The sequence below is a fragment of the Dendrobates tinctorius genome, unplaced genomic scaffold (assembly GCF_039654945.1).
Source record: "Dendrobates tinctorius isolate UK_male_01 unplaced genomic scaffold, ASM3965494v1 ptg000187l, whole genome shotgun sequence".
Lineage (NCBI taxonomy): Eukaryota > Metazoa > Chordata > Amphibia > Anura > Dendrobatidae > Dendrobates > Dendrobates tinctorius.
Window position 1 is genome coordinate 3,408,566 of NW_027361854.1, and position 11,349 is coordinate 3,419,914.

Here is an 11,349-nt window from a genome sequence, read left to right on the forward strand (position 1 = left end):
ATATTCATTTTTTAAAAAGAAAAAATCTGTTCTTATCAGTTCAATATATGATACGTCCCCTATCTGGGGACCATATATTAAATGGATTTTTTAGAACAGGGAGATGGAAAAAAAGATTGCCAGTGCACCCCTTCCCTAATCCAGTTTCCAAAAACACTGAAATGAAAGCAATGGAAGTTGTATTTTTGGACTGTTTGTTATCCAAGAAGTATCATTTCTCCTTGTGGAGAATGACATGCTAAGCATGCCGAGATGAGGAGACTTAAAGCTGCAATGCTCCTCTGGGAAATATGCAAATTGTCTCTTCAGAGAGGGAGAGGACTAGAACTCTAGTGCCACCTATTGGGTCACGGTCCGGGTCACCGCTGCTGTGACACATCCCACTGATACCGGCCCGGTACCGAGTACCCCACAGCCCTGGGAGGGTGACCCAACTTGGCGTCACGAACAGGATGACGAGACCCGATGCCATCAAACAGGATGACGAGACCCGATGCCATCGGGTTCTGTGTGCCTAAGATTTGTTGGACTTAAAACTTTTGAGAATGTGCAGAAGACCCAATTTAATAGACTGTAAAATGAACATTAAAAATGGCCGTTGGCGTGGAGAAGGGCGTGACGAGATAGGAGGTCCTAGGAAAAGACTGCGAACAATCTTGGGCCTCCCCTGCCTGAATTACTATGTGACAGCAACATGGCCCACCCCCCGAGGGGTTCGTATACTGGCTTGGTATGGAGGCGCTGGAAGAAGACGCCACCCCAAGAAGGAGGGGCAGAAGCCAGTGGCAGGAAAGGGGCAGAGAGAGGAGGGAGAAGAACGCCAGAACGCCATCTTGGAGAGAGACGGGAGGAGGCCTGCGGAGCGCGGGGAAGTGGATCTCCCCGGCATCATGGCTGAAGGCTCCAACCCAGTGTCCGAGATGAATCGCCAGCAGCTGGAGGAAGAAATAGCCCAGCTGACGCGCCGCCTGCAATTGAGGCAGGGAGCGCTATGGACATTGAATCTGCAGCGCGCCCAGGAGGGGCCTACACTTGCGGTACCCGCGACACCGGTACCTGCCGCTGCTGCACCGGACCTCTTCCAAGCAGACCCTGTGGAGCCTGAAACCGCTGCCATGCCGCCGGCAGCGTACCTTGTTCCCTCCCTGCCGCTACTACCGGAGGAGTTGTACACAGCACAGGGAGCTGAAGCGGAGGAAGAGAAGCCCCTGTCCGGACCTGACGCGGCTGCGCAGGTCCCTACAGAGACCCCCGCGGACCCGGAGCCGCCGTTAGCTCCACCGCCGTCCCCGGTGTCCCACCGGGCAGCGCCCACTGCCAATACACCTGCACCGGAGCGGAGACCGCACCGCCGGGAGGCACCAGGTATACACCCAGGCCCTCCTAATGGGTTGCCCCCCGAATTCACGTTGTCAGAGGCTGGCTTGCGGGAACTCGAAATGGGGCAGTTGGAAGAGTCAGCTGGGGGCACTAGACTGTCGGAAATGGGGAGGTGGAAGAGGTCCCTACTGAGAAGGGTACGACTGGAACAGGCACGCACGATTCGACATCTTCGGGGATTGGAGGTGTCTAGGTCGCTTTGGGATAGTGACCTTGGGATCCCTTGGCTGCCGAGTCCCCATGTAGTCGACTATCAGCACCAACAAGCTGCGGCATCCCTCGGTGCTAGGCCACGCACCAGAGCACCGGAACTAGCAAGCAACCAGCAACAGGATGAAGACACCCAAAGTATCACATCTGGTAGCAGTTCCCAATCATCAGCTTCCAGAATCCCAGGAGGGGCCCACCAACATTAAAGGAAGTACCTACAACATAACTCTCGTTAGCCAGGAGGGTATTTGCACAGCTGTGCCATTGTTTTCTATTTTTTACCAGTTTTTCTATTTTTGGTTATCATGCCCTAGTTTATTTTTCCAGTGTTGCCCTGTTTTGTTGGCAGCCTTTCCATTGAACTAAGGAGATCATGAACGCTGAATGGTCCAGAACTGCAGTTGTAAATAGTTGCACCTCTTTAGGTGCCCTCTCTTGGTTTTACATAGAACACTTTGCGAAGATAACGTCTACCTCATTTGGAGCATGACTCCAATCAAAGGACACTGCAAGAGATCCCGGCTGGGAGCAGTGTCCAGCACTTACAAGAATTATTGAAAAGTTTAATGTGAAGTATTTGATAATGATGTGTCTTATGAGAGTAAATGGCTTTATATATAGAATGTTTAAATAAAGAGATAAGAGATTTGGATAGAGAATAATAAAGAATTGAAAATGTAGATGATGAACCAGGCACCACAGTTGTCACTCAGAGTTAAGAGAAAAGAAATGTGTTGATGAAGAATACTGAGGTGGTAGTGAGTAACAGACAACAGCACTTTGAATTAAGTATTGTATAGAAAATTGCACTTTTGACTTAGGATTTTAGATAGTTAATTAAGAATTGTTTGCAATGTTCAAGAATGAGTGCCTCTCACATTGGGAAGTTTAGTATAAGAAATGTTTATTCAGCATTACAAAAATTTGTAAGTTCCTGTATTTTCAACTTTGTTTACCTTGCAGCCCGTGGATGTGCTGTGTTTAACGGGGGGGTATGTGGCGCCCTGAAGCTCAGTCGCCACAGAGGTACTGCACCTTCTCCTAAGGTGTGGTGCCCCACCATCCAAGTAAGCTGGAGGCTCCTGACCAAGCTCCAACACTCGCACCCCACACAATAGAGTAGTTCAGCAAAACCACATTGCGGCTCCTTGCTTAGAGAGAAGCAGAGCACCTTTGGTGGCTCCCTGCTTGGAACACTAAACGTGCTGGGAGGTGGGTGGAGTTGAGAATACACATAAAAGAGCGGGAAGGTTTTAGGATTAGAGGTCAGTCAGACGGAGAGTCTGGGAGAGGAAGCCACTCGGAGAGGAGTGGGGATCCCTGGAAGAGGGATGGAGGAAGGAGTGCTGCAGCTGCCTCAGTGATCTGAGCCAGCTGACACGGGAAAGGAAAGAAGGAGAAAGACACTGAACCGAAGCCTGAGCTTCCATAGGAGGGAAAAACAAGTACGGAATGTAGGAGTGAAAGGGAACACAGAGGACGTGGGTTAGAGAAAGAACCCTGCCTAGAAGTTCTAAGCGCAAGGCCGGGGCCCAGTCCCCGAGGTTGTATGGACACTAATGGTTCTGCAGCAGATACCGGTGGAGTAGTGGGCTGTAAATGCACTACTCCCATCTAAGACTTGAGGGCACAATAGCAACACATATAGAGAGCCGGGACTTAGGAGTAGAGAGTCCCCGAAGCAGGCTACAGCTGTCTGCCGTACAAGTAGCATTCTTGGGAACATCTGTCAGGAGGAACTCCAGTGTAACTCAGTACCAGGAGATCTTCACACTTAAAGGTGCTATAGAGGAGACGTTCAGAAAAGGCACATAAGTTGGCAGAGTGTTGGAAGGGAGCATTCCATCTTGCCTGGAGGTTGACTGAGACCCTGAGCCGGAGGACACGGCACAGAAGTGGGCACTACAGACTGTGAGTAAAGCTTTGGAACTACATGCCCTGGTGTCCTCCATTTCTTCCTGCGTCCGTCCGCCTGGCACTGCTATATCCCCTGCGCCAAACACTACACCATCTAAGTGTCTCTTCACCTATCCTGCCCTGGGACTACAGCCCTGCCTGTGGAGGGCTATAACATTATTGCTGCACCACACCATCTGTCCCGGAGGATCTGTCTGCAGCGTCGGCTTAACACCTCCGTTGCCGAACACCACAGGTGGCGTCACGAACTATTCCATTAACTACATTCCACCATTCACATCTTCCTATTACTTGGGCGCCCAGGGCCACCGTCCCGGTCACCGCTGCTGTGACACATCCCACTGATACCGGCCTGGTACCGAGTACCCCACAGCCCAGGGAGGGCGACCCAAGAGCATATCTAAGGAAGTTTTGCTCAGTTGTTTTGTTTAAAAAAGATTTTTAACTTCTTTTGGGGCTTGGAATGGCAAGAGACTGTACCAAGTCATTTTCTAAAAAGACCCCGATGAGGAGGGGAGTGTATTTATGCCCCCCCCCACAACTGTTTTTATAAAACAGGATAGTGGTTTTTTGTTTTTTTTTCTCACATGCCACCGTTTTGTAAAACGTGCCAAGACCATGGTCATACAGTTGAAGACTGTGCATTATGTAAAGAATGCCCGAATCAAAGGCATGAAACTGCTAAGTGTCCGAGGAGGCATGGAGGTGCTTCGGGGACTCAGGCGGAGAACATACAAGAAGTGGCAATGATGGAAGCCCAGAAAAAGTCATCTCCTGATGGTGCTTAACAGGAGGATATGTCACCTCCTTCTATGAGTAACAAGGAGAAGAGAGAAGAAAAGAAGAGGAGGGAAGGAGAGTGGAGGCGGGAGGCGTAGTAGTGGAGGCTCCAGGGTCTCGCTAGGAGGATCATAGTGGTGGAGTGCCGCCAGCAGAGTCTCAGGAGTTGCCTTATATTCCCTGTGGTCAAGAAGAGATGGATTTAGGAAGAGAAACTTTAAAGAGAAGTACGGAGGAGAAGGTGGAAGATGTGAATGGGAAAAAGGCTCGGGGTGGGTTTTCACCTGCTTTTGAGCCTTGGTCCCCCTTTACTGCTTCAGAGGACGGCTCCTTAGTAATTGATGAGGTGTTATCTATGTCTGATGACAGAGGGGGGAAGCCCTGGTGTAAATGTTAAGAGATGATCACTATATGTTCACTGAACGTTCAGGGGTTAAATAATTTATATAAACGAACAGCCTTATATGATTTCTTAAACAAAGAAAAATATGATTTTGTTTTTTTACAAGAATGTAATTTGCAACAAAAGATGAGTTTTTACGTGGTATTTGGAAGGGTAATATGGTGTTTTTGAGTGGGAGGGAATCAAAGAGTGATGGAGTGGGGTTCCTGTGTTCAAGGAGGTGGTGGGACATGAGGAAATTTATCCTGGCCGTATTCTAAGAGTCGATGTAAAAAACGATGGAAATAAAAATGTCGTTGTTTTTGCATATATGCTAACGTGGAGAAAAGTCAGAGGTTGCATCTCTTTGAAATTTTACAGCTTTTTTTTTTTACCAGGTACGGATCCTGTGTTAATTGGGGGTGATTTTAACTGCCAATTGAAAAAAGAACAGGATGGGTCTGTATCATACCTTAAAAGTATTATTTCCTCTTTTAATCTAAAGGATGTATGGGCATTGGATGGGAATAAAAAAAGAGTTCAAGGTCACATGGTCGGCTAGAGGGTGTTCGTCCAGGATTGACCATTTTTTAATTTCTGCTTTTAAATGCTCTTCTTTTAAAACAAACAAAACCTACAAAAGACAAAATGAGAAAAACCCTGCTGTAATTAATAAAAAGCAAAAGTGCATTTAAATAATTCAGAGTTCTTAGTATTACTGTATTTGATCAAATATAGCATAAAAGCCGTCCCACCATCGACAAGGTGACTCTGTGATCGGAGCGGTCCTACACTGTCTAATATTAAAAACCTTATCAAATACAGTATTACTAAGAACTTTGTCTTACTGTGAATGTGAATTGTCAATGTGTGAAAAGAGAGATTTTATTGAAGTTTTGGAGGGTGAGGAGAGTCCGGTAGGGAACGCATCGAAGGCCAAGACTTTTTATGATGAATTATTTTCCTGGAAAAAAGTTGACGCTTTATTGAAAAAACATTTTTTAGGATGTCTTGCTTTAGGCGCCAGGGTTCTCCCTCTGCACAGTGTGAATCCCAAACCTTATCTTCTCCTGCAGTCTCCCATTCACTCCCAACCACAGTAGATGCTGCTCAGCAAAGACATCAGTCTCAGCAGCTGGCTCAGACTCAGGCTGTGCAAATATTACCGCTTCCTCTTCAGGTCCAGCTATGGTAACTAACAATAGACAGCAGCGAGCAGTCATTCCTGAGCCTAAGTCCAGGATTCGCTCTACTGAGCATGCTCGTGAGGTGGCAACCTCTCATTGGTGGTCGGTCGTCAGCTGCTCAGATCCTGTGCCAGCTCCGGATTGGCCCTTGAGCAAGGTCCTGTCTGATTGGACTTAGGCACTGTCTATAAAAGGATCTTTGGGGCGCCCGGCAGCACGCTAAGATCATTTGCGGTTGTGTGTGTGTGTGTGGGTGGAGACTCTGCCGCTCTGTCTGCGTGTGTGAAAGTCCAGTTTTCCTTAGAGAGGCAGGCTTTTCCTTGGTTTGGTCTAGCGCCTGTCTCAGCCACGTGTGCTGTTAGCATGGGCTGTTTACAGGGCACAGTAAAACTCACATGCTTTAGCCCTTTTGTTTTGGACATAACACACCTTTTTGGTACTGCTCGGCCGTTAGCTGAGCTTGGTACTTATATTTTTGCGCCACTCAGTGGAGCTGAATTAGTTTTAATTAGTTGGTCTAGCTGAGCTGGTATTCCACGGCCAGTGCTCACCCCTCTGAGAAGTTATCAGAGTAGGGTAATCTGCATTCAGTCCACATAGGGTGATGTTTAACCTCATGTGTAGTGTTGAGCGATACCAGCTGATACTGAAAAATATCGTATCGGAATGGATCGGCCGATCTAAAAAAAGTATCGTGTATCGCCGATTCCGATACCGGAAGTCCCATTCAAGTCTTTGGGACTTCCGGTATCGGAATAAGAAAAACCCTTTTCTGTCCTTGTACAGCCTCTCGGGGGTGTGTACGGACCTTCCGGGGGTCTGTGCGGACTGCCCGGGGGTCTGAGCGGACTGCCCGGGGGGTCTGTGCGGACTGCCCGGGGGGTCTGTGTGGACTGCCCGGGTGGTCTGTGCGGACTGCCCGGGGGGTCTGTGCGGACTGCCCGGGGGGTCTGTACCGGACTGCCCGGGGGGCTGTGCCGACTGTCCGGGGGTCTGTGCAGGCTGCAGGGGTCTGTGCAGGCATCGTCCAATGGGACTACAAGTCCCATCGGGCTATGCCTGCTACCATGACGGTGATTGACACATTAGCCAATGATGGGACAGTAGTAGTCCCATCATCAGGCTAATGTGTTTAATGTAAAAAAAGAAAAAAACTACATACATACTACATATATACATACTACATACATACTATATACTACATATATACTACATATATACTACATTCATATATACTACATACATACTACATATACTGTATACTACATTCATATATACTACATACATACATACTACATATATATATATGCTACATACATACTACATATATATGCTACATACATACTACATATATATATGCTACATACATACTACATACATACTACACACATATATACTACATACATACAACATACCGTACATATATACTACATACATACAACATACATACATAGTACATACATACATACTACATACATGCTTCATATATACTACATTCATATATACTACATACATACAACATGCTACAGACATACAACATACATACTACATACAATACATTCATACAATACATACATATAGACATACAGTACATACAACATAGAGTACATACTCACCATTACTTGTCACTTTGATCCCCAAAGCCAGTGTCATCTAAGGAAAAATATGAAAATAACAAACCACCAAATGCTCCCTGATCCGCAGAAATCCACGAGTGAGTGTCCCACGCCGATCTTCCGTGGAGAGCAGCAGCATCAGCTGATGCGACTGCTCTCTACGGGGCTCAGGAATCCAGTGTCGGGAGGTAGGTATCCTTCCGCACTGTATTCCTCCGCCACTATAAAAAAATAGTCCCTGGTCTCACTTTATGGCAAATGCTGCGTGGGAACTTTTTCACACAGCAATGCCAAAAGTGAGACTAGGGACTATTTTTTTACAGTGGTGGAGGAATACAGTGCGGAAGGATACCTACCTCCCGACACTGGATTCCTTGAGCCCCTAGAGAGCGGTTGCATCAGCTGATGCTGCTGCTCTCCACGGGAGATCGGCGTGGGACACGCGTGGATTTCTGCGGATCAGGGAGTATATGGCTTGTTTGGTATTTTCATATTTTTCCTTAGATGACACTGGCTTCGGGGAACAATGTGACAAGTAATGGTGAGTATGTACTCTATGTTATATGTACTGTATGTCTATGTATGGATTGTATGAATGTATTGTATGCAGTATGTATGTATTGTATGAATGTATGTATGTTGTATGTATGCAGTATGTATGTATGTTGTATGTCTGTAGCATGTTGTATGTATGTAGTATGTATGTAGCATGTATGTAGTATATATGTATGTTGTATGAATGTAGTATATATGTAGCATGTATGTATGTTGCATGAATGTATTATATATGTAGCATGTATGTAGTATGTATGAATGTAGCATATATGTAGCATGTATGTAGTATGTATGTTGTATGAATGTAGTATATATGCAGCATGTATGTACTATGTATGTTGTATGCAGTATGTATGTTGTATGAATGTAGTATATATGAAGCATGTATGTAGTATGTATGTATGTTGTATGAATGTAGTATATATGTAGCATGTATGTAGTATATATGTATGTTGTATGAATGTAGTATATATGTAGCATGTATGTATGTTGCATGAATGTATTATATATGTAGCATGTATGTAGTATGTATGAATGTAGCATATATGTAGCATGTATGTAGTATGTATGTTGTATGAATGTAGTATATATGCAGCATGTATGTACTATGTATGTTGTATGCAGTATGTATGTTGTATGAATGTAGTATATATGAAGCATGTATGTAGTATATATGTATGTTGTTTGAATGTAGTATATATGAAGCATGTATGTAGTATGGATGTATGTTGTATGTAGTGTATATGTAGTATATGTAGTATGTAGTATATATGTATGTTGTATGAATGTAGTATATATGTAGCATGCATGTAGTATGTAGTATATATGTATGTTGTATATATGTAGCATGTATGTATGTTGTATGAATGTAGTATGTATGTAGCATGTATGTAGCATGTATGTAGCATGTATATATGTAGCATGTATGTAGTATATATGTATGTTGTATGAATGTAGTATGTATGTAGTATGTATATATGTAGCATGTATGTAGCATGTATGTAGTATGTATGTAGTATGTTTGTTTTTTTTTACATTCAACACATTAGCCGGATGATGGGACTACTACTGTCCCATCATTGGCTAATGTGTCAATCACTGTCAGTGTAGCAGGCATCGCCGGATGGGACTTGTAGTCCCATCGGACAATGCCTGCACACACACAAGACCCCCGGCAGGCCCGCACAGACCACCGGCAGCCAGCACAGGCACCCGGTAGTCGGCACAGACCCCCGAGAGGCCCGTACAGACCACCGGCAGCCGGCACAGGCCCCCGGCAGGCGGCACAGACCACCGGCAGCCGGCACAGGCACCCGGCAGGCTCGTACAGACCCACAACAGTCAGCACAGACCCCCCGCAGTCGGCACAGACGGCGCATCATGATGCGCACAGACCGCGCATCATGATGACGTCATTTCAGCAGCCAATCACAGCCATGCCAATAGTTAACATGCCTAACAGGATGTGCCCACACTTCTGAGGATTCCCATTGGCTGAATCAAATCGAGCAGGCTGATAGCTTTATGGGAACTTCCGATTCCGGTATCCGATACAAGTCAGTATCGGAATTCCGATACAGCTAATATCGGCCGATACCCGATACTTGCGGTATCGGAAAGCTCAACACTACTCATGTGTTCTTTGTGATCACTTGCCGCGCTGCTCACTAGCAGCAGGTTAACATCTCTGCATGGTGGATCTCATGTTGCGATCGCACTAAATAAAATAATAAAGTGCAATTTGCCAACCCTAACATCTTGTTTTAACCCCTTCCTGACATCCGACGTACTATCCCGTCCATGGGACCCGGGCCCCTATGCCCATGGACGGGATAGTACGTCTACCGTGGTGAGCGCCGCTGATCGCGGCCGGGTGTCAGCTGATTATCACAGCTGACACCCGGCACAATATGTCAGGGGCGGTCACGGACCGCCCCCGACACGTTAACCCCTTGCACACCGCGATCAAACATGATCGCGGTGTACCGGGGTTTAAAGGGAAGCATCGGCAGGGAGGGGGCTCCCTCCGTGCTTCCCTGAGCCCCCCACGGCAGCGCAATGTGCAGCGCTGCTGCCGCGGGCTCCTTTCCTGCAGGCCCCCAAATCCAAGATGGCAACGGGGGCCTGCAGGAAGCTGGCTTCCTCAGTGCCTGCAAAGCGCAGGCATGAGGAAGCCTTGTGCACTGCCTGTGACAGATTGCTGATCTGTCACAGTGATCTGTGATGTGACAGATCAGCGATCTGTCACAGAACAGTGATGTCCCACCTGGGACTATTTAATAAAGTTAAAAAAAAATAAAAATAAAGTGTTAAAATAATTTTAAAAAATCGCCAAATAAATTACAAAAAAAAAAAAATATTCCCCCAAATAAATCCATTTTTTGAAAATAAAAAAAAAAACCAATAAAAGTACACATATTAGGTATCGCCGCGTCCGTAACGACCCGCCCTATAAAACTGTCCCATTAGTTAACCCCTTTAGCGAACCCCTTAAAAAATAAAAATAAAAAAACGAAACAAAAAATAATGATTTATTATCATACCGCCAAACAAAAAGTGTAATAACGCGCGATCAAAAAGACGCATATAAATATCCATGGTACCGCTGAAAACGTCATCTTGTCCTGCAAAAAACGAGCTGCCACACAGCATCATCAGCGAAAAAATAAAAAAGTTATAGCTCGCAGAATAAAGCGATGCAAAAATAATTATTTTTTATATAAAATAGTTTTCATTGCATAAAACCGACAAAACATAAAAAAAGACCTAAATGAGGTATCGCTGTAACCGTACTGACCCGAAGAATAAAACTGCTTTATCAATTTTACCGCACGCAGAACGGTGTAAACGCACCCCCCCAAAAGAAATTCATGAAACGCTGGTTTTTGTTCATTCTGCGTCCCAAAAATCGGAATAAAAAGCGATCAAAAAATGTCACGTGCCCGAAAATGGTACCAATAAAAACGTCAACTCGTCCCGCAAAAAATAAGACCTCACATGACTCAGTGGATCAAAATACGGAAAAATTATAGCTCTCAATATGTGGTGATGCAAAAACTATTTTTACAATAAAAAGCGTCTTTTAGCGTGCGACAGCCGCCAAACATAAAAACCGCCATAAATAGTAAATCAAACCCCCCGTTATCACCCCCTTAGTTAGGGAAAAATAATAAAATAAAAAAAATGTAATTATTTCCATTTTTCCATTAGGGTTAGGGTTAGGGTTAGGGCTAGGGTTAGGGCTGAGATTAGGGTTAGGGGTGTGTTGGGGTTCGGGTTGGAGTTAGAATTGGGGGTTTCCACTGTTTGGGCACATCAGGGG

General features: G+C 45.5%; 1 pseudogene; it reads left to right on the plus strand.

The window, feature by feature from the left end:
• LOC141055591 (U2 spliceosomal RNA) lies at window positions 1–172 on the plus strand (annotated as a pseudogene).
• The last annotated feature ends 11,177 nt before the right edge of the window (window positions 173–11,349 follow it).